General features: G+C 50.7%; 1 long non-coding RNA gene across 1 annotated transcript; it reads left to right on the plus strand.

Annotated features, from left to right (window-relative positions):
* Positions 1-6,968: 6,968 nt before the first annotated feature.
* On the plus strand, positions 6,969-13,841 carry LOC142256580 (uncharacterized). Its single transcript, XR_012727541.1, has 3 exons — positions 6,969-7,028; positions 7,104-7,210; positions 13,762-13,841. It is a non-coding gene; the product is annotated as an uncharacterized LOC142256580 (long non-coding RNA).
* Positions 13,842-27,631: the final 13,790 nt, after the last annotated feature.

Consider the following 27,631-nt stretch of genomic DNA (forward strand, 5'->3'; position numbering starts at 1 on the left):
CAGCACAGGAGCAACACACACACACACACACACACACACAGTGATGACACAGCATAGGAGCAACACACATGGCACAGCTCAGGAGCAGCACACACACAAACACACACAGTGATGGTACACAGGAGCAACACACACACACACACACACACAGCCACACACACACAGCCACAGCCACAGACACACACACACACACACACACACACACACACACAGCCACACATACACACACAGCCACACATACACACACAGCCACGCACACACACACACAGCCACACACACACACACACACACACACACACACACAGTGATGACACAGCATAGGAGCAACACACATGGCACAGCTCAGGAGCAGCACACACAAACACACACAGTGATGGTACAGCACAGGAGCAACACACACACACACACACAGCCACAGACACACACACACACAGCCACACATACACACACAGCCACACACACACATACACACACACAGCCACACACACAGCCACACACACACACAGCCACACACACAAAGCCACACACACAGCCACACACACACACAGCCACACACACAAAGCCACAGCCACAGCCACACACACAAACAGCCACACATACACACACAGCCACACACACAAAGCCACAGCCATACACACAGCCACACACACAGCCACACACACACACAGCCACACACACAAAGCCACAGCCACACACACAGTCACAGCCACACACACACACAGCCACACACACACACAGCCACACACACAAAGCCACAGCCACACACACCCACAGCCACACACATCCACACACACAAAGCCACACACAGCCACACACACAAAGCCACACACACACAGCCACACACACAGCCACACATTCACACAGCCACACACAAAGCCACAGCCACACACAACCACAGCCACACACACAACACACACAGCCACAGTCACAGCCACACACACAGCCACAGCCACACACATAGCCACACACACAAAGCCACAGCCACACAACCACACACGCATCCACAGCCACACATATCCACAGCCACACACATCCACAGCCACACACACACACACACAGCCACAACACACACAGCCACACACACAGCCACACACACAGCCACAGCCACACACACAGCCACACATTCACATAGCCACACACAAAGCCACAGCCACACACAGCCACACACACAGCAACACACACAGCCACAGTCACAGCCACAGCCACACACATAGCTACACATACAAAGCCACAGCCACATAACCACACACGCATCCACAGCCACACATATCCACAGCCACACACATCCACAGCCACACACACAGCCACACACACAGCCACAGCGCCACATCCACACACACAGCCACAGCGCCACAGCCACACACACAGCCACAGCCACACACAGCCACAGTGCCACAGCCACACACACAGCCACAGGCAGCCACACACACAGCCACACATACACACACCCACACACAGCCACACACACAAAGCCACAGCCACACACACACACACCCACGCACAAAGCCACAGCCACACACACAGCCACAGGCAGCCACAGCTACACACACAGCCACAGGCAGCCACAGCCACACACACAGCCACACATACACACACTCCCACACACACACAGCCACACACAAAGCCACAGCCACACACACAGCCACATCCACACACACAAAGCCACACAAAGCCACAGCCACACAAAGCCACAGCCACACACATCCACACACACAGCCACACACATTTACAGCCACACACACATAGCCACAACACACACAGCCACAACACAAACACAGCCACAACACACACACAGCCACACACACACACTCACACACACACACACACACTCACAAACACACACAGTGATGGCACTGAACAGGAGCAGCACACACACAAACACACACAGTGATGGCACAGCACAGGAGCAACACACACACAGCCACAACACACACAGTAATGGCACAGCACAGGAGCAACACACACACACACACACACACACACACAGTGATGGCACAGCATAGGAGCAACACACATGGCTCAGCTCAGGAGCAGCACACACACAAACACACAGTGATGGCACAGCACAGGAGCAACACACACACACACTCACAAACACACACAGTGATAGCACAGCACAGGAGCAGCACACACACAAACACACACAGTGATGGCACTGCACAGGAGCAACACACACACACACACAGCCACACACACACACAGCCACACACACACAGCCACACACACACACACACACACACAGATGGCACAGCACAGGAGCAACACACATGGCTCAGCTCAGGAGCAGCACCCACACAAACACAGTGATGGCACAGCACAGGAGCAACACACACACACACACACACACACACACACACAGTGCAATGGCACAGCACAGGGCAGTTTCTGTAGTTACAGGCAGACATTTGTACAGACATTTGTACATTCTAATACCTGCTCCTGTGATATGAGAGATCGTCAGTGACTCCGGCCTCACTGCTGCACTTCCTGTCAGTCCTCCTGGCGTCTCCTCCTCTCCTCTGCTTTCTCTTTCAATTCCTTCTGTTCTCTGCTTCTCACTGTTTTTAATGCTTTGTTTGATCTTTTCTCTTTTCTATGGTCTCTACTCTGTTTTCCTGTTCATCTTTGTTTCTCCCGCGCTGTACTGAAGAAGCTCCGCCCCCTCTCCTGATTGGCTGTTTGTCTCCTTGCATCTCTTACTGCTCTCTGACTGGAAGAGGAAGCTGCCTGGCCACTCCCTCCTCTTCAGCACAAGCCGCGCACAGTGTGCAGTGAGACTGCATCTCTGCATTGCGGCCAGCCTGCAGCTATAGAATCAGTGCGGGTACCCAGCGGCCTTAATCAGCTGCTTGATGACGCCACGGGGGCATGAAAGAGAAAGTGAAGATGTACACACAGCGGGCAGCTGCCTACGGGCCCCTCCACCTCACAGGCCTCGTAGCAGTGGCGTGGTCTGCCTCTATGGACGGTACGCCACTGATCAGATCTATATCGCAAACCTACTGATCGCAACTGTGGCACCAAAAGGTTTGAACAGAGAAATTGATTGGCCATTATGACGATACACAGTTCTCCTTGTCATTGATGCCTAATACCAACTTTCTCCTTAGTTCAATAACATATATTATACCATACTAACCTTTTTATGATATTATTTGCAGAAATCCTGAAGATCGTGATTTCTATTCTCCCCTCCTCCTCTCCCATCCTGCACTTTCTCATAGATGGTAAAGTATAAAGCACCTTCCCTTAGTCTATATAGTCTATATACAAGCAGCATAATCTCTTGTTAGAATATTGGGACCCTTTCCAAGAAAGATATGCAAGATAATGCCTGCATGCAATTAATCTATCTTTGATTTCAGGTCATTACATCCTCTTCCTGGACCTCTAAATAAATATATGGCACTGACTATGTAACTAAATATTGCCACGTATAATGTACTATTCCCATCTTGTTTGGTATGCTACATTAGCTATAACAGTATTGTATTTGGAGCAAGTTATATTCATCTATTGCGTTATAGATTTTGATTCCTATAAAGTCTTAATGTACCTCTACTCATCTTTCTCCCCCTCTGGGCTCTTACTCTCTCTAACTATCATGCACGCGCTATACACGTCCCTACAAACACACCGCTCTCCATATAGAAATCTAAGTGGGAAAAAAACACTACTGCGCATGCGCGACGTGCGTCTATTAGAGGTATAGCGGTAACATATCAGTTATATCCTAATATAACACAAATCATTGCAGACAACGGCGCATGCGCCAGCGTCTGTCCTCACCTCCGGGTCTGCAGCGTTAATTAGCCTGTTAACGCTGAAGCACATTGCATACAGCCAAAACCTGGGAAGGCGGCACGCAGGTAATGCAATTCTCTTATTATACCTATGCTCCCACTTCTTACCTCCACGTTATCTAATATTTATCCATTTACCTTCTAGAGGAAACTTCACTCCACCCACACAAACGTATCCCTTATGAATGTCACACAGGTAGTATGCAGTACTATTCCTTTACTAAGAAGCATCCCCCATGCATAACTTTGAGGTGCCTCTAGGTACCTATGTGAATACATTGGATATATACTCCTACCTTTATTATTATGATCTCTTTATAGTTAAGCTGTTTGTTACGAACCGGCGCAGCCATAGCCGCAAGCAGCCTGCTGCGGTTCCTGTTGCGCCCAGGCGCCGGCTGCCGTTCTTGGCCGTACCTCGGGTCGTCCAGTTGGCTGCTCCCTCCACCACGTCTAAGTGTGGAGAGGTGGCTAGTGCGCATGCGCGCGCCGATTTACACCAGCCAGAGTCTAATCCCGGTGTTTTGCCTAGTGAGTGTAGTGCCTGGTTCCGCCAGATCCCGAGGGGGGCACTCTCCCTCACATCTTCCCCACCCCAGCATGCTCCCCACGTGCACTCTCAGTCCCAGCCCCCTGCAGCGACGTCCTTCCTCTTACCGGTCCCATGGCTCTGCAGGCTCTGCTCCTGGTTCGGGTCCTGCTGTGCGTCCTGCTCACTCCCGGGTCGGGCGTCCTGCTCCAGGAGCTGCTGCAGCCTCTTCCTGTCTCCCGTCCACACACAGATCTGCAGTAAGTGATTCTAGGCTGCGCTCGAGGCCACGCCCCCTTTCTTAAAGCGGTAACGCCCCATTATCTGGAAGTGACCTCAGAGGTCACCTGTTACCATATGGGTATTTAGGTTCACCTCCCCTGGCAGCAGGCACCTGAGCAACGCTCCTACTAGTGCATTGCTAGTGTCCAGGCCCCTGTGTATTACCGTTTGTATCTGTGCATCATCTACCTGTTGCTAATCTTCTGTCTCGCCGTAGTGCCATCTGTACCTTTCCGACTGTGGACGTCACTGTGCCATACCTGCAGTGGACGTCACTGTGCCATACCTGCAGTGGACGTCACCGTGCCATACCTACAGTGAACGTCTCTGTGCCACCTGCTGTGAACATCTCTGGTGCCACAACCGTGTTCTGCCTGCTGCGGACGTCACACCCGTGCTACACCTGGCCGTACAGAGACTCCTACTACCGGTGCATCTAGGCCCTTTGAGGAGGCACCGCACAGTCCATGTATAGGGGTTCGCTGCTGGTCGTCTTCTCAGGGGAGTCCGGTGCACGGTCCAGTGGGTCCACCTCCGGACGCTCGCCGCTCCTCGGCCTGATTGTGTCATTTCTGAGACTAAAGGCCCTGTCACACACACAGATAAATCTTTGGCAGACCTGTGGTTGCAGTGAAATTGTGGACAATCAGTGCCAGGTTTGTGGCTGTGTACAAATGGAACAATATGTCCATGATTTCACTGCAACCACAGATCTGCCAAAGATTTATCTGTGTGTGTGACAGGGCCTTTAGTCTCAGAAATGACACAATCAGGCCGAGGAGCGGCGAGCGTCCGGAGGTGGACCCACTGTGTTTGACAGGGCCTTAAGTCCTCAGTTCAGGCTACTGAGCATGCTCCCACAATTAATCCTAACAGCCTCTTTGCACAGGTACTTGGACTTCCTGCTGTGTCTAAGTTCTGGGATGTGCCTACTGAGCATGCTCAGGCAGATCGTCTGATTTCTGAGTCCGTTGTTCAGGCTACTGAGCATGCTCAGGCACTTAGTGCATCAGAGGCTAGATCCGGTAAGGACCTCACTGAGCATGTCCGTGACTTGGCAGGTCCTGATAGGGCAGAGGGTGTCAGGTGTCCTGATGACGTGGACACTCCGGACTGGCTGTCAGAGGCCCGCCCCTATGATCTAGCACCTCACCATTGGTCGTCAGACGATGACTGGTGAAGTGTTTGGGGGGTGGCTGCCATGAGGTCATCAATGACGTGGCGGTTCCGGATAGGCCGCTGGTGACGTCGCTGATGATATGGCACTCTGCTATTGGACCTTGGTGGTTCCACTCTGGGTTTGGGGCAGATCTAGGTTATAAAAGGGGCTGGAGACAACATGGAGGTGCGCAGTCTTCACTCATATTCACTTAGAATTCATGGTGGCATAAGCCTTGTTGGAAGCGGTAGGTAGGGCTAGGCGAACGGTGCCTGTCACGCCAAGATTCGTGGCTCAGCACATGAGGGTCAGGCACCGGGCTTCCTTGCTACCGTTCCTGTTGTGCTATAGCAGTCCAGTGGCATTAACTGGGTTGCGGCTGCTTCGTCTCCTGTCCGGTTGTGCCTCCTACGCACACGGACAGCATACCTGCTGCGTCACCTGTCTGGTTGTGTCTCCTACGCGCACGGACAGCATACCCCAGCACCCCTGTGGAGTTAACAGGGTGTTCCAGGATTGGGTGTGTGAACCTATTATCCTCCTTGGCTTCCCAGTCAATGCTACTGGTGTGATCCTTTGGCCTGACATGTCCTCTACACATGTGGCCATTCGCGTAGTGACCAGAAATGCTAATCGAAGGACCGCTCGGCCTGTCGTGTCTGACACACGTGGCCGACAGGGCGCTGTCGCAGCGGTCTTCTCGGTCAACGCTACCTGGTCACCATCCAGCCTGACGTGTTCCCTGCACACGTGGTCGGGATTGCGCCAATTTCACCGAAACGCTAACTGGGTTGTCGTCCGGTCTGACATGTCTCTACACACGTGACCGATCCCTGGGTTGTCTCAGAGCTTTCCAGCTCTATAGTCTCCGCCTTACCCACAGGGTGCCACAAGCTCCATTACCATCTGGAGCACAGTGGGCCCCGACTGGCGATTGGGATTTATACCCCCTGGTCCTAATCTGCCGATTCCCCCGTAACACTGTTTTGTCTCATATAACTCCTATTCCAGATGGAAGCATCTTCCACTACATTACAGTGACTCACTCTTGCATATGGTGATAATTGTACACTACTAAAAGGTATTGCCTATGTACTTCTGTAGGATAAAATGTTGACACATAGACCTTGCTACTCTAATTGCTATTCCTGTATTCATGAAGGTACAACAAATTACGAGACACCGGTCAGTCCATTATCCCCATACCAAAAGTTGTGGCTATACCAGAAAAATATCTGAAAACCACATGAATCAGGTATCTTCCCTCCCCTCCCCCCCTCCTTTTTTCCTGTTTATACAATTTACTGACATGCGTACTATCTATTGACAGAACTTGCTTCCTGTGACTCTATATATAATACCGTTTGGTGGATCTCTTCCTCATCTTCACTCTCTCTACATTTGATCATACTCTCTTGAAAAAAATTCCTTGTGGAGGTACGTTATTCAGGGGCATGTCAGTGTTTTACTGAATGCACCCTGACTGCTGTGCCCGGGTAGTAAGGGGTTAAGTTCCCCTCTCATGTCCGATTCTCCCTCCTCCCCTTCCAAAGGTTTTGTCCAATGGGAATGTTCCCATAATCCCTTTCTTTCCCCTATAAATATTCCCTCTGTTCCGGGATCCGGTCTCTCCTCACCTTGTGAGATCCGGACGGTGCTGTGATCAGCCTTCCCGGTGAGAGATGACCGATATGCTCAATCAGGCTGTCAGGGACAGACTCAGGAGGGAGGGAGACGCGTGGCTTGCTGCCATATTGGGTGAGCAGCGTTCCCCTCCCCCTGAGGCTCAACCGCAGGCTCCGGTCGGTGGGAGGCCTGCTCGCACAATCCGCCCTCCGGAGCGTCTCAGCCCTGCATGTAGCTCTCCACTGCGCATGCGCGCGGGGCGCGCGCGCGCCCGGCGTGCACGCGTTCCTCGTGCACGGCGGGCGCGCGCGAATCGCCCTGTGGCGTCCCCACACCCGCCCCCAACAGTGACAGCGGCGGCCGCAAGCCTATCATCCCCCTCAGGCAAAGCGGCGCCGCTTGGTTTAATACATAACGTCCCTGCGCGCCAAAATCCAGCTCCACCAACAGCCCTGCTCCAACAGCTTACCCCTCCTCTCTGCATAGCGCCCGCACCTTCTATGATGGGAGGTAATCAGAGCCGCAGCTCCTCATCGGCCGAGGAGCCTGCTGATAGTCTGCAGCCCCCACCATCTACTGTGTTCCCTTCCCTGTCACACTGCACTACTTCAGAAGTGTGCAGGGTGGGGGCTGCTGCTCCCTCCAACATCATACCTTCCCAAATGTCTCAACACTCCATGAACCCGGGGGGGGGAATGGCTTTGCCACCTGACGCAGCTGCAGTGATGGCCTTACCTCCTGCGGCTGCTGCGGTGATGGCTTTGCCTCCTGCGGCGCCCGTAGTGACGGCTGTGCCTCCTGCGGCCCCTGGAATGATGGCCTTGCCTTTTGCAGCTCAGGTGGGTATGGCTTTGCCTCCTGTGGCTCCGCAGGTGCTGCCGTTCCAAACGGCTGCGCCTCCGGCGATGGCATTTCCAGCCGCAGTACAACCGGCGATGCCTGTGCCCCCTGAGCTGCAGAACCTACCACGGGTTCTCCCTATTCAGGATGCAGCGGGTGCTGGAAGCACGGCCCACGGTAGGCGACGCCGCGGGCGCGGAAACCGCTCCGCTGCTTCCGTCTCCTCCTCACGTTCTCGCAGCCCATATAGACGCAGGCGGTACAGTAGGGACCGCAGTCGCCGCTCAGCTTATTCTGAGCGGCGGTCACGTTCATCGCGGAGAAGCCGTAGGTCTCGCTCATCAAGATGGCGTTCGCCATCAACCACGGCTGAGTCATCCGGCGACTCCATGACGTCCAGCAGGCGCTCTCGTCGCACATCATGCCGCCGGAGAGATGCCGAACCCTATTTGGTGCAACCACAGGCTGCCGACTTAGTAGCGGCTCCACACGTATCGGTGACTCCCACAGATGCTCCAGCGGTCGGTGAGTACAACTATTCTGGGGCTTGGGGAGGTGATAATACAGCCATGTCTTTAAAAGCACTGTTAGCTCATTTAAATACCCCGGGTAATAAAATACTGGTTAACCCCCTATTACTTGGAAATCAGCCCGAGAAGAGAATTCAGCCTCCTCCTCGGGCTGATATACATAAGGACACGTTCTTTTGTGGTATGTCTCCTTTGGGCTCTCACCTTGACCCAGAGACGGTTAACAAAATATGGGCTAATGATTTCATAGACATTTGGTCGCTGGTTTCCACTGATCAATTTACGGTTGACAAGGAGAGGCGTTCCGCCGAACGCCCTTTTGACAAAAAACCCAGGGTCGCAAAAACTATCAATAACTGGCTGCAAGCCTTTTTTGTATTGGGAGGTGTTATGGGTCAGAAACACCCTGAACGCTGTTCGGAACTTTTTATATATGTAGATTCCATTTATAACGCATACAAAGCGCACGGCGGATCTGCGTGGTGGCGTTATGATGAGGACTTCAGGCGTCGTTTGGCCCTACAACCTCACTTGGGATGGGGGGTTAAAGCTACTGATTCCTGGTTGCGACTTATGATGACTCCAAAAGCCCCCTTTCATGCCGCGGCCCCTGGCAACTCCGCCGGTTCCGGTTCAGTGGCCGTCCGTAGACCCGGCACATGTTGGCAATTCAACGAAGGGCACTGCCGATTCTTTGGTCTCTGCAGGTATAAACATGAATGTTCTGCTTGCGGAGGACCCCACGCAGCGGCAAAATGCCCCCGCCCTTCGGCGAAATTGCCAACAAAGCCGTCAAACCCACCTGAGAATCGGGACGCCGGTGAGCGTAGCCGAGATGGGGCCGTGGCTCGACCGGTACCCCAATAAGGTTGCGGCGGCGCAGCTGCGCTTCGGCTTCTCTTTTGGTTTCTTTATACCTTTTAAACTTAACAGACAACCCTTTTTTTGCCCGTAACCTAAAGTCTGCGACGGAGCTTCATGAGGTTTTACTTGATAAAATAAACTGTGAGTTAGAAAAAGGCAGATTAAAGGGCCCTTTTGATTCGCCCCCTTTTTACAACTTACGGGTGTCTCCGCTGGGGGTCGTTCCGAAGAAGGAGCCTGGAACATTTCGTTTAATTCACCACCTTTCCCATCCGAAAGGTTTGTCTGTCAATGATGGTATACCCGATGCGGATGCGTCAGTCACGTATGTCTCTTTTGACAAAGCTGTTGCGTTAGTTAGGCATGCGGGACCTGGGGCTTTGATGGCGAAGTCAGATATTGAGTCGGCTTTCCGCCTCCTCCCGGTCCATCCAGATTGCTATCATCTGTTGGGATGTTTCGTAGATGGTTTTTATTATTACGATACATGCCTTCCCATGGGTTGCTCAATCTCTTGCTCCTATTTTGAGCTATTCAGTTCATTTTTAGAATGGGCCGTGAAGGTTGAATCTGGTTCCCAGTCTATTATTCATTATCTTGATGATTTCCTTTTTGTTGGCCCTCAAGATTCCACCCATTGCCAGCTTCTATTGGATACGTTTTGCAGTTTGATGTCCAGATTTGGTGTTCCTTTGTCGAAGGACAAAACAGTTGGCCCCTCTCAGGTTCTTTCCTTCCTCGGTATTGAAATAGATTCCAATGCAATGCTATTCCGCCTCCCGGATGACAAGGTAGTAAAGCTGCGCTCTCTGATTATGGGTTTTTGTTCGGTTCGTAGTGTGACCCTTCGTCAGATGCAATCTTTGCTGGGCCTTCTTGTATTCGCCTGTCGTGTCATGCCAATGGGCCGGGTTTTTTCCCGGAGGTTATCTCTTGCCACTAAAGGCATTCTCCTTCCTCATCATCGCATCAGGATTACCCCCTGCTTGAAAGCTGATTTGTTTATCTGGAATGATTTTCTATCCAGGTATAATGGTCAAACTTGTTTCCAGGATAACGTTCTTTCAAATGAAGAAATATCACTTTTTTCCGATGCATCGGGATTGTTGGGTTTTGGTGTTATTTTTGGTGAGCAATGGTGTGCTGAGCAATGGCCTCAATCTTGGCACGACAGAGGTTTTGTGTCCAACCTGACCCTTCTTGAGTTGTTCCCCATTGTAACAGCTTCCGTGATCTGGGGTCCAGCCTTCAGAAATAAACGAATTTTATTCTGGACTGATAATATGTCCGTTGTTCACGCAATAAACCATCTGACTTCATCCTCTTTGCCAGTCCTAAAGTTACTTAGATTTTTTGTGCTGCAGTGCCTCGAGCTCAATATGTGGTTTAGGGCTCGTCATGTGCCTGGCAGGTGCAACGCTATCGCTGACTCACTTTCCCGTTTTCAATTTCAGAAATTTCGGCAGCTGTGTCCTCGGGCACAACCAGAGGGAATATCGTGTCCACCCAGCATATGGGACCTGCTGGAATGCAACTGATGCCTTTGGTGACGTCTTCACTGGCCCCGAGGACTTGGCTGGCTTACGGTAAGGCATGGGATGAATGGCTAATTTTTGCAGCTAATTATCCGGTTTCTACCTCTGATTCTGCTAGATTGGACGTTACCTGTCGGTATCTATATCATCTGTATAATAAAGGTGCTTCCTGCGCGGTTGCGCGGAACCGATTGTCTGGACTTGCTTTTCATTTCAAGCTTCGAGGTTGGTCGGACGTTACTAAGTTTTTTATAGTTCAGCAAGCAGTTAAGGGGTGGGGTGGGGGGCAGCCCATAAGGGAGTGTAGAAGGCCGGTTTCCTTTAGCCTTCTTTCTCGTATCATCGGACATATCTCCGCTGTTTGTCCTCCTCCTTTTGAGTCTGCCCTCTTCTCCGCTTCTTTTGCTATTGCCTTTTTTGGCGCATTGCGCATTAGCGAGTTGGTTTCTCCTGCCAGAGGCACTCATGGGGGCCTTCGGCACGACGACATCGCATTGTGTAATGGGGGTTTGAGGATTAGAATCCGGAAATCTAAAACCGATCAGACCGGAAATGGCTGCTGGATATCTTTGTTTGCTATTCATGGCCCAGTATGCTGTTACATTGACTCTTAACTACATCGCTTTGCGCCATGGTAGTTCTTCCTTCCTGGTTCATGAAGACGGTTCCCCCCTGACGAGATTCCAATTTTTGGCTGTTTTTCGAAAATGTTTACGGTTCTTGGGTTTTCCCGCCGGCGAATTTGGTACTCACTCCTTCCGGATTGGGGCGGCGACTGAGGCCGCTCGGGCAGGATTGCCTAATGAAGTCATTCAACGGATAGGCCGGTGGCGTTCTGCGTGTTTTGCGAGATATATTAGACCGGAATTACTGCTTCTTTAATCAATTTTCTTTTGCACAGGTTTGCCTTCTTGTACATGTGTCACTGACAGTTTTCTTCTTCTAGGAGCTGCCAAGCCTGTCATTTGGTTATTGGGACACTCTTATATTTTCTGGGCAGGACAGCGGGCTGAGAATCGACCTGGAGGACGTGCCCTTGGCTTTCGTGGCTTCGAAGTCAATTGGAGAGGCGTCAGGGGTCTCATATGGCCTCAAGTTATACCGGAGGTTGTGGAAATTGCGAGGTCTGCTTTAACTCCAGTGGTCCTCGTCATTCATGCCGGAGGAAATGACCTCGGTGCCCGCCGTTTGGCGGAGCTTATCACCACAATGAGATCTGACGTGGACAAGTTTCATGCCTTTTTTCCTGAACTTGTCCTTGTTTGGTCCGAGGTCATTTCCCGGCCTGTTTGGCGAGGGGCTCAAGGAGCTGCAGCTCTGGAGCGTTCGAGGCGGACACTCAACTCACGTATTTCGCGTTTTGTCCGTTTTAAGGCAGGGATCGTCGTTAGACACTGGCAATTGGAGGGGGATAATTCTTCCCTGATGTTGAACGATGGCGTTCATTTGAATAACATTGGCCTTGACATATTTTTATCAGGCCTGCAGGACGGTATTGAGCAGGCCTTGTTCATTATGGGTGGGGGTCGGAGCACAGTCTAGGGCCTCTGCTCCTCCGTGGCGGTTTCAAGGAACACAGTTCAATTACGAAGGCTAAAGTGCGCCGGAAGTCCGGCCTGGCACAAAGTTTCGTTTTGAAAATGTGGTTATTTATAATGGTTAATTGTGCTGTGACCGACCTCCATCCACAACAAAAGATGAGAGATGTTTACCAATTTTATAAGGCTCTCCTAATAAAGTTTGTATTTTGGTTAATTTGTCTCAGAGTGGTTAATCGGACATGGGAGGGTTTTTGGTTGAGGGTGATCTGGTCTCAGCAGTCTTCAGGGGCATGTCAGTGTTTTACTGAATGCACCCTGACTGCTGTGCCCGGGTAGTAAGGGGTTAAGTTCCCCTCTCATGTCCGATTCTCCCTCCTCCCCTTCCAAAGGTTTTGTCCAATGGGAATGTTCCCATAATCCCTTTCTTTCCCCTATAAATATACCCTCTGTTCCGGGATCCGGTCTCTCCTCACCTTGTGAGATCCGGACGGTGCTGTCCCACCCTCCCTCCCTAGTTTTTTGTTATTCTTTTAAAGTCACAGCGGTTTCAAGGAACACAGTTCAATTACGAAGGCTAAAGTGCGCCGGAAGTCCGGCCTGGCACAAAGTTTCGTTTTGAAAATGTGGTTATTTATAATGGTTAATTGTGCTGTGACCGACCTCCATCCACAACAAAAGATGAGAGATGTTTACCAATTTTATAAGGCTCTCCTAATAAAGTTTGTATTTTGGTTAATTTGTCTCAGAGTGGTTAATCGGACATGGGAGGGTTTTTGGTTGAGGGTGATCTGGTCTCAGCAGTCTTAGAATTATTTCTTGAACCTATCGCCTCACCTGCATTGTACTGTTTTTGTGCTGCCTAAACCATTTCACTATCATGGAAGCTGTTGCATCTCTGTTTGCCAAGCTATACTGTTGCTTCCACTGATCTGATGACATTTATCCCTATGGAAATCCTTGAAACTAATGTACTAAATTGCATATTCTATGTAAATATGTATGTATGTATGTAAATTATTGTAAATTATTGTTCTTTTCTTCACTTTTTTCAGTGATTTGGAGTGAAAAAGGCCTCAAATTAGGCCAAAACATCCCATGTCTTCTCTATCACTGTATTACTAATAAATATACACCCAACTTTTGTAAAGAGAATTCAACTTCGCCTTCTTTTTTCATTTATTATCTCTAAGAATGAGAGTGCAGTGTATGTCAATTGAAATGTCTATTTATGTCAGGAGCAAAAAGTTATGAATTAGTATTTATCTGCACTAATATATACAGTGTGTCCACCCATATCCTGTATACACTGCACCTATATACAGTGTGTCCACCCATATCCTGTATACACCGCACCTATATACAGTGTGTCCACCCATATCCTGTCCACCTCCATTAACTTGAGAACGGCGGCAGCTATAGGCATAGAAGTGGTGTCTAGGTATAGTAAAGTAGCCATGCACTACGCAATGAAACCACCTATAGCGCCACCTGGTGGAAAACAACAAAGTTAGCATTTTTATCTCGAAAACGGAACGAGATAGAGAAAAAAAAGTGAATTACAAAGTTGTAAGGGCATCATTAATTCAATACGAATTGACACCTTGCATACAGAAATGCTATGCTTAGAACGTGTAAACTCACAAGTTCTGCGGACGTGAAGCGATACCTCATGGAGACCTTCCTACAAGTCATTGGGTATGACCCCATTGGACTTCTTTCTGTGAGGTCACATCAAACAGCAGGTGTATGCGACCCCTCCACCAACATTGCAGGACCTACGACGACGTATCACAGATACTTGTGCAAACGTGTCACCTACCATATTGCACAACGTGCAGCAAGATACAGTATGTTTTGCAGAGTCCAGATGTGCATTGCAGCTGACGGGGGCCACTTTGAGCATCAAAGTTATATGAGCGCCATATGTGTGACCAGCATTCAATGTTTGGGGGGGTCATGGGTTTCATCAGTGCTTTTTTTTATAAAAAAATATTTGCTGGTACGCATCTCTGAGACGAGGAGCGGGGGGGTGCTGTTAAGCGCCGGCGGCCAGGATTGAGGCGGGGGGGTGGGGAGGATCTGTCAGTCGGTGGCCGAGTTTGTGGAGTGGAAGGGAGTGCTGTTGTTGCTGTCGTGCTGCCGGGAGATCCTGTGCACGGTTTACTACATACTACATACGGTACTGTATGCTGGAGAGAGAGGCAGGGGGTGCAGAACTACAAGGCTCAGCATACTCCATCCACTAGTGTATGCAGGAGAGGCAGGGGTAGCAGAACCACAAGGCTCAGCATACTCCATCCACTAGTGTATGCAGGAGAGGCAGGGGGTGCAGAACTACAAGGCTCAGCATACTCCATCCACTAGTGTATGCAGGAGAGGCAGGGGGTGCAGAACTACAAGGCTCAGCATACTCCATTCACTAGTGTATGCAGGAGAGGCAGGGGGAGCAGAACTACAAGGCTCAGCATCCTCCAATAGTGTATGCAAGAGAGCAGACAGCAGCTGCCGAACTACAAGGCTTAGCATCCTTCAGCCAAGACTGTATGCGGGAGTTTTTTTCCCCAAAAACATAAAATGTAAAAACAAAAAAAAAAAAATGACGTGGGCTTTGCCATATTTTTGTATGCTAGCCAGGTACAGCAGGCAGGTACGGGCTGCCCCCAACTCCCAGCTGTCTATTTGTACCCGGCTGACAACCAAAGATATATGGAAGCCCTTTTTTTAATTATTTAACGAATTTCATGAAATAATTTCAGAAAAAAAATGACGTGGGCTTCGCACAAATTTTGTGTCCAGCCAGGTACAACTAGGCAGTTGGGGATTGGAATCCGCAGTGCAGAGTGCCCAAGCTTTCTGGGCACCCCTGCTGTGAATTGCAGTCCGTAGCCTCCCCAGAAAATGGCGCTTTCATAGAAGCGCCATATTCTGGTGCTGTATCCAACTCTTCCAGCGGCCCTGGAGCTGGGTGGCTCGCTGGTTAGGGCCAGCTGTATATTATCAACTGGCCCTAAGCCCGAAATTCATGGTGTCACGCCAATATTAGACATGGCCACCATGAATTTCTTGTAAAGATAAAAAAAAACACAAGACAGAGAAAATATTTTTATTAGAAATAAAACACAACACAATTAGTGACTCCATCTTTACTGAAATAAAGAACCCCCCTCCGCAGTAATCCTAGGTCAAGGGTCCCGTGCCGTCCAATCCGGATCCAATATTATCTGATCGGTTTGCTGGAAGGCAAAGCGATCAGATGATGTCAGGTTAAAGGACATGAATCACATCACACAGCAGCTTATTGTATAAAAGCCGGTTATACAATCAGCTGATGCATCAGTGCAAAAAAAAAAACTACTCACCTGTCTGCAAAATCCCGGGACACGACTGATCGCTCCAGGAGCCGCCGGTAATCAGCTGCTGCAGTCACCTCAGAGAATCACCGGATCGCTTAAACCAGCTGGGCGGTATAAAGCCGGCCCCACCGCTGGTGCCGTAGCGTGACTATATCAGCTGATTACCGGCAGGTCCTGATGAAGCCGATCAGACGTGTCCCGTGAGGCTTCAGACCGGTAAGTGTGAGATTTTTTTTCTAGTCTTCCCGCTTAGCAGCTGGTAGCGGACATGGCACCAATGGTAGCAGGGGGAAGCAGGGGGGGTGAGCACTGGGGGACCCGATCGCCGGCGACAGGAGCAGCACAGTGATTACAGGGCAGGTGGGAGGGAGCGGAGGTCGTGGGGGTGGGTTGAATCGGACAATGGTGGGTAATGGGGGGGGGAGTGGAAGACAGCAGAGGGGAGCAAATACCTTACCGGATGGCGGCAGATCGGGGTGACCAGCCGTGACCTCAATCTTCAGCGTCCATAAACATCTTGAAGAGGGCGGGCACCCACTGCCCCTCCACATCTGATTGGAGTGATAGAGTCACATGGATGCTAGCTCCAATCAGATCGGAGGGGGGGGGAGACACAGAGGTCACCCTGCTCCAGCCAATGGCTGATGATATAGCAAATTTACAAATTAGCCATGTGGACAGAGCCAGAGGTGCTTATCCTCAGCACTCTTCAGATTTTCCGGTACGCCGTACCGGCGCATACCACCGCAAAAAAAGCACTGGGTTTCATGTCATAGCATGTCTGTATGCAAGGTGTCGATTCCTATTGAATTGATGATGCCCAGCAACTTTGTAATTCACTTTTTTCTCTATCTTGTTCCATTTTCGAGATAAAAATGCTAACTCCGTTGTTTTCCACAAGGTGGTGCTATAGGTGGTTTCATTGCGTAGCGCATGGCTACTTTACTATACCCATAAACCACTTCTATGCCTATAGCTGCCGCCGTTCTCAAGTTAATGGCGGTGGACAGGATATGGGTGGACACACTGCATACAGTATTTTTCAGATTATAAGACACACTTTTCCTCCCAAAAATTTAGGAGGAAAATGAGGAGTGGGAACTTAAAATCCAAATGTAGCTTACTAGGGGGTGGTGAAGAGGGGTCAAAGAATGCAGGGGCAATGCTCTGCTCTGTGCGGCTCACTCGGCTCTGTGGCGGTACGGCGGGGCTGCTCTGTGCGGTGGGTAGTAAGTCATGGGCCATTCTGAAAATTGTCAGCAGTGAGGGCTTATCAAATAATGGCTCAAGTTCTCATCTGCGCATGCGCCGACTCCGGCTGCCATTATTTGAAGAAGTTTTCACCGCCGACATCTTTAGAATGGCCTGTGACTCACTGCCTGCTGCACATAGCAGAGCAGCCCCACACAAAGCAGCCCCAAGCCGAGCAGAGCAGCCCCGCACAGAGCAGAGCAGCCCCACACAAAGCAGAGCCACGTCACACAGAGCAGCCCCGCACAAAGCAGAGCCACGTCCACAGCCCCGGCACAGAGCAGTGCCCGCAGTGACTATCTGGGCCCCCCTCTGTATCACTCGCAGCATTGCCATACTCCAGTACCGCCTCTGCCTCCTGTGATCCCCGCTCCACTGCCAGCCACCCACCCTGGTAAGACACCCCTGGATTACAATATGGACCCCATGTTTTTTTTTTTGCCTTTTTTTTTCTCCAAATTTGGGGTGCGTCTTGTGTGTGTGTTGGAGGCCCACATAAGTATCAAAATCCTTTGATCTCTGCTGAGATAGTGTGGCAGGACCACAAAATTATCAATCAGTATTTATATGCTGAAATGTCTATTTGTTGAAGGCCACAGAACCACAGAATAAGCAATCAGAATTTATTTGCTGACATTGTAGTTTCTGGCAGGATCACAGAACTGGCAATCAGTATTTATATGCTGAAATGTCTAGTTGTGCCAGGAGCACAGAGTTATGAATTAGTATTTATATCCAGTGATATATATGGAGCAGCCTCCCCAATCTGTAGCAATCTCACAATGGCGCAGACGCTGCTTGTTCTCTTCTTATATGCAGAGGGACATGTGACTTAGGCAGCTAACGGCACAAGCCCCTATGTCTGAACGTTGTAGATGGTTTCTGCCTCTCCTCTGACCTCTCCCCACTTAGTCCCCTCAATTACCTTCCTTTCGTTCATCATACAGCACCACTATCATCAAAGTCATGAAAAGGTAGAAGAGCATTAGTGCAAACATGAGCAGTTAGCAAAGAAAAGACAATTTTTATGGATTTTGAGAAAAGTGTTCGGGAATCCGAATGGACAAGGCTCGGGCTGAATTTGAGATTTGCAAAGTTTTTAAGTACAAGTAACTTTTACCTTGGGCTGAGTTCTCCTACAACAGTCATGTGAGTGAGAAATCTGCTAATTCTCCTTTCTAAATTGTATATGGAGAATAGCCAAATATTCCTTTTACTGTGGCTACCACCTCCGGTAACCCTGTGGCCGATGCTCTCATCAAGAGTCTCTCCAAAATCTGGGCGGAGACCAAGGTCTATCTGTAGCGATCCTCTGTATGGATGAAAATGCATGCAGGTAAGAGTCGCCTGGATCCTTCCTTGTTCCGGCCTGGAGACAAGATATGGCTCTCTTCATGATATGTCCATCTCAGGTTACCTTCCTACAAGTTGGGCCCCTGCTTTATTGGTCCCTTAAAATTTCTCCGGCAGAATAATGTAGGTAAGTCAAGAGGAAGCTTCCGGCCACCTTACGTATCTCCAACTCTTTACACGTGTCTCTCCTCAAGATTGTTGTCATAAGCCTGAACTTCAAGAATCCTGGTACCCTGCCTTCACCAGTCAGCTTGGAAGACATCTTTGAGGTGAAAAACATCCTGGCTATGAAAAAGTGAAAGGTAAAACCCTTTTCCTAGTGGTTTAGAGGAATTTTGGCCCCAAAGAGAGGTCATTGTAGGACAAGAAGAATATTAATGTCCCTCCTCTCCTAAAAAGATTCCTTTTGGGATTGGAAAAGAGGGGGCATAGGGGAAGGTGTTGTAATGCCTGTGCCCATGCCCTCGCACTCTCCGACTTCCTCCTCCCAGCAGGAATGCGGGCTTTCCCACCCTCCCAGCCGCTCAGAAGTGGCATCTGCTCCTGTCCCTCCAGCTGACTCCCGGGGCCTGCACATGCCACGTAGGTCTTTCTGGAGCATGCTTAGGGCACGCGTGCACCTCCCTGCTCCTAAAAGGGCCAGCATGTCGATGGCTGAGAGGTAGTAAGTACTTAAGGCATCCTCCCCCTATGGGAGGTTCTTGAGCAATGTGGTCTTATTGCTAGAGACATGCTGCTTGTTGTCAGGTCCTGTTTGCCATTCCCTGTATCCTGTGCCCATTACCTGTGTCTGCTAACCCGTACCTGTTTTCTAGTACCTGCTGCACCTGCCATATCTGCCATGCATCCTATATCTGTCATACCTGCTGTGCCTGCCAAACCTACTGTACCTGCTGTACCAGCCTGAATCACTTGTCCAGTCTGCAACAGCCACACTGCCTTTTCCTGCATCCAGGACCCCTGGGGTCAGCTTCCACAGTGCCATGATATCCCCTGAAGTAGCACCTGGTGACTACCTTCCAGCACAAGCCTATCCTCACCATAGGAGGCTCTAGTGAAGACAAGGTAGTTGCTTAATTATGCAGCTCCAGGTGAGCCAGTTCTAAGGCACAAGGAAAAGCTGCAGCACAGTGAAAAGCTGCAGCACGGGGAAAAGCTGCAGCACGGGGAAAAGCTGCAGCATGGGGAAAAGCTGCAGCATGGGGAAAAGCTGCAGCACAGGGAAAAGCTGCAGCACAGTGAAAAGCTGCAGCACAAGGAAAAGGTGCAGCACGGGGACAAGCTGTAACAATTTAAAAGGGCAGCATATAATTACCGGATCCTTATTATGGGGGATGTTAAATATTCAGACATTCAATGGGACAGAGAATCTTCTGATTGTGCTAAAAGATGCAAGTTCTTATCTACAATTCAAGACAATTTCCTCTCTCAGATGGTAGATGAACCGACCAGGGGAGATAAGTTGCTGGTTTTGGTCCTGTCATATAGACCAGATATAATCTCAGATCTACAGGTCCAGGGGCATTTAGGCACCAGCAACCATAATTTGGTAAGTTTCAATACAATATTCAATAGAACATTTAAAAGGAGAAATGCAAAAACCTGGAATTTTAGGAAAGCGAATTTCAACAAATCAAGGGGGGAGCTTAGCTTTGTAGATTTTGGGTTTCTATGAGGAGGTACAGTGAAAAGTAAATGTTTGGGCACCCTGGTCAAAATTCCTGTTATTGTGAACAGTTAAGCAAAATGAAATGATCTTTAAAAGGTATAACATAAAGATGACACATTTCCTTTGTATTTTAGGCAAAAAAAATTTTTTTTATCTTTTTACATTTTAAAAATTACAAAAAGTAGAATGGGCTGATTCAAAAGTTTGGACATCCTTGTAGATTTGTGTGCTCCAGATAACTTGACTAAGGTTTCAGACTTTAATTAGCATGTTAGGGTTATGGCTTGTTCGCTATCATCAGGTGAAGAAAATATCACAGCCTTATATAAACCCAACCTCCTCTAATCTTATGCCAAAAAAGAGCAGCCATGGGTTCTTCCAAGCAGCTGCCTAGCACTCTGAAAATGAAAATAGTGGAGGTCCGCCCACAAAGGAGGAGAATGATATGATCCAGTAGCACTGAGGACTCTCAGTTCTTTTAAATAAGATAGCAAAGTAGTTTTCAAGTCGCCCCTTCCTCATCTTGAAATGTAATTAAGAAATGGCCATTACCAGGAACAGTGGAGATGAAGATAAGGTCTGGAAGACCAAGCAAAATTTCTGTGGGAGCTGCTGGTAGGATTTCTAGACAGACAAATCAGAGCCCCTGTCTGACTGCAAAAGACCTCCAGGAAGATTTAGCAGACTCTGGTTGTGGTCCAATGTTCTACTGTTCACAGACACCTGCACAAATATAGTCTTCATGGAAGTCATAGGAAGAAAAGCTCTCCTGCGTCCTCACTATAAAATTTTGTGTCAGAAGTCTTCAAAAGAACATCTAAACACGCCTGATGCATTTTGGAAACAAGTCCTGTGGACCAATGAGGTTGCAATAGAACTCAATAGCCACAATGAAGAAAAACAAAAAGCCAGCACTAAATGTGCACTACAGCACTAAAAATTCCAACTGTACTTATTATAAATTTGAGATTTTTGGCAAAAAATTGCAATTTCTTGAGCTACCCCGCCACGTCACAGCAAATCTCTTTGGGGCATGCCTACACTAAAATATTTTTATATAAAATGTGCCATGCGGCCTCACATACAGTCATATGAAAAAGTTTGGGCACCCCTATTAACACTAGAACTACTTAGGTAGTCATTTTGACTACTATGCACCATGTATTTCTATATAGGTGTCACGAGTCCAGTAGTTCTAGTGTTAATGTTAACCTTTTTTCTTTATAACAATTTGGGTTTTTGCTATTTCAGTTTCATATATCTAATAACTGATGGACTCAGTAATATTTCTGAACTGAAATGAGGTTTATTGTACTAACAGAAAATGTGCAATCCACATTTAAACTAAATTTGACAGGTGCATAGGTATGGGCACCTCAACATGAAAGTGACATTAATATTTTGTAGATCCTCCTTTTGCAGAAATCAAAGCCTCTAGTCGCTTCCTGTAGCTTTTAATGAGTTCCTGGATTCTGGATGAAGGTATATTTGACCATTCCTGTTTACAAAACAATTCCAGTTCAGTTAAGTTTGATGGTCGCCGAGCATAGACAGCCGCTTCACATCATCCCACAGATGTTCAATGATATTCAGGTCTGGGGACTGGAATGGCCATTCCAGAACATTGTAATTGTTCCTCTGCATGAATGCCTGAGTAGATTTGGAGCGGTGTTTTGGATCATTGTCTTGCTGAAATATCCATCCCCTGCACAACTTCAACTTCGTCACTGATTCTTTTTTATTATTATTATTATTATTATTATTATTTATTTATAGAGCACCATTAGTTCCATGGTGCTGTACATGAGAAGGGGTTACATATAGAATACATACACAAGTTACAGTAGACAGACTAGTACAGAGGGAAGAGGGCCCTACCCTTGCGGGCTTACATTCTATAGGATTTTGGGGAGGAGACAGGTGGGGTGTAGATTGGGCGGCAGCTCCGCACGGTGGTCGGGCGGCAGATCCGCACGGTGGTCGGGCGGCAGATCCGCATGGTGGTCGGGCGGCAGCTCCGCACGGTAGTGAAGCAGTGAGGTCATTGTAGATTATAGGCATTTCTGAACAGATGGGTTTTCAGGTTCTGTTCACATTATTATCAAGAATCTTCTGATACTGAGTTGAATCCATGCGACCCTCAATTTTCATAAGGTCTGGGGACTGGGATGGCCATTCCAGAACATTGTAATTGTTCCTTTGCATGAATGCCTGGGTAAATTTGGAGCGGTGTTTTGGATCATTGTCTTGCTGAAATATCCATCCCCTGTGTAACTTCAACTTCGTCACTGATTCTTGCACATTATTGTTAATAATCTGCTGATACTGAGTTGGATCCATGCGACCCTCAACTTTAACAAGATTCCCGGTGCCCGCATTGGCCACACAGCCCCAAAGCATGATGGAACCTCCACCAAATTTTACTGTGGGTAGCAAGTGCTTTTCTTGGAATGCCGTGTTTTTTTGCCTCCATGCATAACGCCTTTTTGTATGACCAAACAACTCCATCTTTGTTTCATCAGTCCACAGGACCTTCTTCCAAAATGTAACTGGCTTGTCCAAATGTGCTTTTGCATACCTCAGGCGACTCTATTTGTGGCGTGCTTGCAGAAATGGCTTCTTTCGCATCACTCTCCCATACAGCTTCTCCTTGTGCAACGTGCGCTGTATTGTTGACCGATGCACATTGACACCATCTGCAGCAAGATGATGCTGCAGGTCTTTGGAGGTGGTCTGTGGATTGTCCTTGACTGTTCTCACCATTCTTCTTCTCTGCCTTTCTGATATTTTTCTTGGCCTGCCACTTCTGGGCTTAAGGCTATGTGCCCACGGGGACAGTGTCCTGCGAATATATCCGCAGGACATTCCGCAGGTGCTCCCAGAAAACTGCAGCAAAACTTCTGTCTGTTTCCATGCTGCGGATGTATTGCAGAATGTCCTGCGGATATGGTGCAGGCATTCTGCATTGAGGATACAATACCATGGCTTCGGCACTGCATCTGTCGCGGGCGGGGAGGAGGGTGTCAGCACTGCGCTCACCCCTCTGCTCGGGTCCGGCGGCTGCTGCTCAGTGGTGGCTCGAGCTGTGGGCCGGATCCCGGGGGTTCTCGAGCGGCGCTCCTCGCCCGTGAGTGAAAGGGGATTTGGGTGTTGGGATATTGTCCGTGACGCCACCCACGGTTGTGGTGATTTCACCACCGCTGCTTTGTATGGGGATCCCGGGAGTGATGATGTATAGCAGCGAGTTGTTGTGTTGCCCCTCCGTGGGTACGGGTTGGTGATCCCGGGGCCCGGTGATGGGGTTAGATGCAGGGCCTGGTGGGCGCAGGGACGCGGGGGCAGCGCTGTGCCTTGCGGCACTGTGGTACTCACTCAGCCTGAGACGTTGACACAGTTTTACGGTAAACCACACGGCTGGAAAGACGGTTCCCACGGACGGCTGCACTTGCGGTCCCCAGTAGGTAACGGTGATGTCCCTTTGTCCTGCACCTAATGTTCGTGTGTTGGTAGCGATGGGTCCCCACCGGTAACCCGCTCCCCGGCTTCAAGCTGGACCGGAGGAGCTCTACTCTTTGCCCGCAGGCGCTGGCCCTTAGAAACTGGTGCCCTGGCGGTGGCGGTGTCTCTACTGTAATGGTTGAGCTGTTGCCTTCAATCGGGACTTGGTTGTTGGGGGATCTACGTCCCCTTCACTGACGGATTCGGCAAATTTGGCGACTCCTAGCCTTGCCGGGGTCCGAGAGGCCCCTGCCCTGGTGCTGACTGTCCTTTGCACGCTGCTCCAGACCGCCGGGTCACCACCCTTCCGCGGTCCTTCCAGGAACTCCCGAACAGTCACCTCTCCAGACAGTCACCGTCGTCTGCTGACCTTGCTGACCCTGTCCTGCACACAGCTGGACTCACTTCAGGCTTTCTTTCTGTCACCTTTCACCTTCCTTTAGCTTCCCTTACTCCTCCTTTACCACTTCACTTTGTTTCCTTTCACTTTCACCTCCTACACCTAACTGCCTGGTTCTTCCCGCCTCCAGGGCTGTGAACTCCTCGGTGGGCGGAGCCAACCGCCTGGCCCACCCCCTGGTGTGAACATCAGCCCCTGGAGGAAGGCAACAAGGATTTTGTGGTTAGCTGTGTGTTCCTAACTGGGGTGTAGGGTGTGGTGGTGTAATGACCTGTGACCCCTGGCTTGCCCAGGGCGTCACATTCCCCCTTAGCAAAATGCAGACTGTCCGCGGGCTGCCTGTCCAACACCGGTTTTATTTTTCTTAAAATATATAAAAGTAATTGGTAACATATTTACATTTTTAATAATTCTTCCCACAACGGGAGGCACATTACTTTAACGTTTCAAACGGTTTACGGTTACGGTTTCCGCTCTCTCCCACCCAAGTTACCTGGCCCTGATGCTGCCCCTAAAACCCAGGCAGCACCCCTTGACCCACAGTCCAGCACACGGTACCCGAGCAGGATCTGTCCTTCCCCTCCAGAGGGTAACCACCGGTTCCTTTGGTGGCTGGGTCCCAGCCGGCTCTGCTGCGGGCCCTCCCTCCAACCTGCCTCTCCGGAGGCAGCATTGCAGAAAACGGTAACGGTAAACAATTATTTACAAGCCACTTAACGTTTGTGGTTGCCCTGCAAGTTCACGGGCTTGTCCATGGATAGTTCCCATGCAAACTTTTTAAACGGTCCCCACGGGGACAGCGGTGCCGGCTCCGGCCGGTTGCAAATCACGGTAAATCAGGTGAAGTACACGGTTATTATCATTTTCATCATTTTGCAAAACTTTCAAAACAAACAACTCTTTAAACTCAGTGGTGGTCCCAACGGGGACTGTAGCTGCGGGCATCCGCTGCCCTACTCCGGAATCGGCTTCAGCTTCTTCCAAGGGAGGGGGCGCGGTGCTCACTTGGGACTCCTTGCTGCCCCTTAACTTAGCGTCCAGCGCGAACCACCCCCGCTCACCACAGTGCTGGGTGTATTGCACGATGTCGCCCGGCATCAGGTTGCGGCCGGGATGTTCTTCAGGCAGGTGGGCATTCACATCCCGCCGGGCTACAAACACTTCGGCCTCCAGGCCCGGTTCATAAATAAACCCGTAGCCCCGGTGGACATCAAACCGCCTCACCTGCCCCTCGTACAACGGGCCCCGGACACGGAACGTGGCCTGGCGGAGATTCTCCTTCTCCCTTATCGCTCTGGCCACCAGCTCAGCCTTCTTTCTCTCCCGTTCGCTGATCTCCAGGCCCAACGGTACCGGCTTCCTATCCCAATACGGGGCTGCTGCGAGCTCCGGCGCACGGGTCGGGCCCCGCGGGACATTCTGAACGTTGCCCACTGTCAGGAATCTGGGCGGCGTGTCCCACGGTGTCTTGGCCTTGGGCGCTGCCTTACAGCAACAACCTGGCGCTACCTCAGCCGAGGTGTGGGGGATGGGCCTAGGGGCTTTCCGCTGCTGGGCCTTCGGCTCGGAGCGGGTCATCGGCTCCGGCTCGGGGGACTTTTCAGGGGATGCCTCCGGTTCAACCTTCGGGACCTTCCACGGCAACACCTCCGGCTTGCTACGGGCTCCGGCTACAGGTCGGCCCGCCTGGGCGGAGACGCTGGGTATTGCTACCGGTTGCGGTGGTAGCAGGCCTAATGGCGGGGTCACGGCCTCCGGAACGGGTGGCGAGGGAGGCAGCGGGGGGAGAGGGCTTGGACCGGGTCCCTCAGCCGCAGCGACCGGTCCCTCGGGGACATAGGGGCATGGGTCACTCACCCTCCCTTTCTCCGCTTCCTCCTCGCGTCTCCGCACGGCTGCTATAACGTCCGCCATGTCGGTCTCCCACTCCTCCATGAGGAGCTGCATCTTGACCTGCAGCCGTTGGTAGAGCTGCGCGGTCCGGATCTCCACCCACGCCGCGGTTCCAGGCGCGGGGGCTACAGTGTCGCGGGACGACATCCACATGGTGACTTCTTCTTCCAGGAACGGTATGTCCGCAGAGTCCTGGCGTCCCTGCTTTTATAGCTGCGGTTACATGCAGCCAGCCGCCATCGCGTCCCCCTTAGCTTCTCTTCAGCCACTCCCCTTTTGGGGCGGGGTTTTGGCCTTCGCGCCTCTGCTGCTCGAGAAGACGCTCGAGCGGGGACTTTTCGCGCCAAAGATGGCGGCTTCTGAAATTTTTCAGCCGGATACCTCCGGCGGTAACAAGGCGCACCTCTACCAAACGGTAGAGCGGTAAGATCCTGTTCGTGACGCCAAGTTGTCGCGGGCGGGGAGGAGGGTGTCAGCACTGCGCTCACCCCTCTGCTCGGGTCCGGCGGCTGCTGCTCAGTGGTGGCTCGAGCTGTGGGCCGGATCCCGGGGGTTCTCGAGCGGCGCTCCTCGCCCGTGAGTGAAAGGGGATTTGGGTGTTGGGATATTGTCCGTGATGCCACCCACGGTTGTGGTGATTTCACCACCGCTGCTTTGTATGGGGATCCCGGGAGTGATGATGTATAGCAGCGAGTTGTTGTGTTGCCCCTCCGTGGGTAGGGGTTGGTGATCCCGGGGCCCGGTGATGGGGTTAGATGCAGGGCCTGGTGGGCACAGGGACGCGGGGGCAGCGCTGTGCCTTGCGGCACTGTGGTACTCACTCAGCCTGAGACGTTGACACAGTTTTACGGTAAACCACACGGCTGGAAAGACGGTTCCCACGGACGGCTGCACTTGCGGTCCCCAGTAGGTAACAGTGATGTCCCTTTGTCCTGCACCTAATGTTCGTGTGTTGGTAGCGATCGGTCCCCACCGGTAACCCGCTCCCCGGCTTCAAGCTGGACCGGAGGAGCTCTACTCTTTGCCCGCAGGCGCTGGCCCTTAGAAACTGGTGCCCTGGCGGTGGCGGTGTCTCTACTGTAATGGTTGAGCTGTTGCCTTCAATCGGGACTTGGTTGTTGGGGGATCTACGTCCCCTTCACTGACGGATTCGGCAAATTTGGCGACTCCTAGCCTTGCCGGGGTCCGAGAGGCCCCTGCCCTGGTGCTGACTGTCCTTTGCACGCTGCTCCAGACCGCCGGGTCACCACCCATCCGCGGTCCTTCCAGGAACTCCCGAACAGTCACCTCTCCAGACAGTCACCGTCGTCTGCTGACCTTGCTGACCCTGTCCTGCACACAGCTGGACTCACTTCAGGCTTTCTTTCTGTCACCTTTCACCTTCCTTCAGCTTCTCTTACTCCTCCTTTACCACTTCACTTTGCTTCCTTTCACTTTCACCTCCTACACCTAACTGCCTGGTTCTTCCCGCCTCCAGGGCTGTGAACTCCTCGGTGGGCGGAGCC

Source organism: Anomaloglossus baeobatrachus, chromosome 11 (assembly GCF_048569485.1).
Source record: "Anomaloglossus baeobatrachus isolate aAnoBae1 chromosome 11, aAnoBae1.hap1, whole genome shotgun sequence".
Classification (NCBI taxonomy): domain Eukaryota; kingdom Metazoa; phylum Chordata; class Amphibia; order Anura; family Aromobatidae; genus Anomaloglossus; species Anomaloglossus baeobatrachus.